Consider the following 2687-nt stretch of genomic DNA (forward strand, 5'->3'; position numbering starts at 1 on the left):
TGGACTCTTTTTATGCCCGAGGTACAGGACATTTCTAAATGAACATAAGTGCATTGATTTGTTATATTGTTGTGTGTGTGATCATTTATGTTGTTAATACAACCACGCAAAAGAATACACTTGTTTGAAGTTCTTTCCAATGTTTTAAGGGGTTTATGAAAAGTATATTTCCATCTTGACTTTTACATAAGTCCTTTGTATTGGTGTGACTTGACGGACCAGATGGGACTCATTCCCTCCCAAACTAAAAGGAGAAACCCATGCTTTCTCTGGTAGGCACAACCTACCTGGCACCCCTATAAATAACCTCAAGTCAAAACCGTTACATAAAAAATGGCACCCCAGATGGGACCTCAACATTGAGAACTAACCCAAGCAAATCTTTTGTGTGGAATTAAAACAATGGATTCACCCCAAGACAATGTGCTCATCCATATTCTACCTGTCAATGGGAATACACAGGGCCATTCTGACCACCGAGCCAACAATACAAATCATAATGTGAATGGAAATAATGGAGTTGATTTGGGCCAGAGCCCTGGGAATCTGAATGCTCGGTCTGGACCACAGGCCACAGGAGGTCTAACTAGTAACTCACTTATTGACATGGATCTGTGTGGAAGTACTGAGCTAGCCCTCCCTCTGACGCCCAACCTTCCTCCATTGTCTGGTTTATCTCCAGAGGTTGTAGTCTTACAACTTCAAGGTGACATCCTTGATATTCGTCGGACTCAACAACACCTCCAAACTCTAATCCACAATAAATTCAAATGTCTGAGTGAAGAGCAACAACYGAGTGCCATGGAATTCAGAAACTCACTGAGTACTCTAACCCACACTCTGACAGAGCTCAGTGAGAGTGGAAGACGGGATGTTACTGGTGCCATGGACAAGCAGTTTGACTACCAACAAAGCCAACTCACTGCCACTCTCCAGTGGCGCCTGCAACATCATCACACTGAGGTCCTCAAGGACGTCAATTCMMTTTTTTCTCCCCTGGTAAACACTGTAGACCACTTGCAGACAGAGCTCTCTAATTGTGTTAAAATGTTGGATGACATGTCTGTTGACATGGCCTCCATTAGGCACAACTCCTTGCACAGAGCTTCTCTTGTGTCCACTTCTGTTCAGACCACTGAGGGCCAAGCTGGCACCTRAGAACAGCCAAGACAAGGCRATGCTGCAGCCACCCCTTGCAGGATGCAATCCACCATGCATCCTGGTGTTCATTTTCATGGTCCGATAACTCCRTCACCCTCTACTTCKTCAATCCCTCCTAYCTCTTTTGTTCATGGTGATTTGAGTAGACGTCATGTGGGAGCGATGCCCATTAAATTGCAATTTCCCACCTTTGGGAAAAAGGATGACAGTCCTGATCCGCTAATGTATCTGGAAAGATGTCATYACTTTCTTGCCCTCAATCCCCTGGCTGACGAAGAACTCCTTGCCACATTGAGGAATGTGTTGCATGGGACAGCTCGAGACTGGTGGGATGTGGCACGTCTCACCACTACCTCCTGGGCTGACTTTGAGGCCAAGTTTTCCTCTGCATTTCTGTCTGAGGACTACACAGATGAGCTGGCAGACAGAGTCAGGAATCGAGTGCAAAGGGAGAATGAGAATATCCGTGACTTTGCATACGGTTACCACTCCCTGTGCAGAAGGTGGAAACCTGGCATTGKGGAGGAAGAGGTCATTAAGTTGATCTTGAAGAACATCAACCCACTACTAGCCAGTCAACTCAGAGAAAGAGTCACCACTGTCGATGGACTGGTTCGCCTGGGACAGCAGTTCGAGAAGGACAGAGAATGCCAACAGCAATATGAACAGAGAAAGAAACAGACACCCAAACAGTTACCCAAGCCAGATCATCAACCACAGCCAGAGTCTCCAGCCAAGACCCCTCCCATGTTCTGTTGGAGATGTAGCCAAAAGGGACATTCTTCAGCTACATGTCCAAGACCGTATCAAGTAAACCCTTCCAGAAACCACAAATCACAACAGGCCAACACACCTAACACACTTCGCAGGAACGACCATCCTACTCTGGGTGCTTTGACCAGAGCTGAAACCTCAAGAGTCACTGCCTACGGCCCCCCGCCGACATCCCCTTCCTTTCAGTTAATACCACACCAGCTGGTGTTACCCCTGTCCATAGGCCCATGGACAGGAAGAGCTATCCTGGACACCGGGTCATCCTACACACTGCTCAATGAGAAACTGTGGAAGGAAGTTCGAAGTCCAAAATGCAACTTGAAGCCGTGGACAGAAGGTCCACTGTATCTGGCTGACGGTGAGGCTAAACGACCACTTGGATGGAGTGAGGTGGAGTTCCGCCTGTGTAACCGCTCCTATATGATTCCTTCGGTTATCCTACAAACCAAGAACCTTGCTTTTCCTGTCGTGTTGGGAATTGATTTCATGTACTTCAGTGGTGTCCAGATTGATATAGCACACAATTGCTACTGGTTTCCAAARAATCCGAGCAAGAAGCATTTCTTCCAATCAGAAGCTACAAAGTTACATGATTGGGGTCCAAATGTAGCAGTCTTCTCTGCCGTTGCTCCGGTACCACTAACCCTGGGTAATCCTTCTGATGATCTCCTTTTACAGGCTGTAAGAAGAGCTCAGCTGGAACAGCCAGAGGAGTTAAGGCTGTTGGAACAGCTGCAGAATAATGCTGATGT

Source organism: Salvelinus sp. IW2-2015, unplaced genomic scaffold (assembly GCF_002910315.2).
Source record: "Salvelinus sp. IW2-2015 unplaced genomic scaffold, ASM291031v2 Un_scaffold3398, whole genome shotgun sequence".
Taxonomy (NCBI): domain Eukaryota; kingdom Metazoa; phylum Chordata; class Actinopteri; order Salmoniformes; family Salmonidae; genus Salvelinus; species Salvelinus sp. IW2-2015.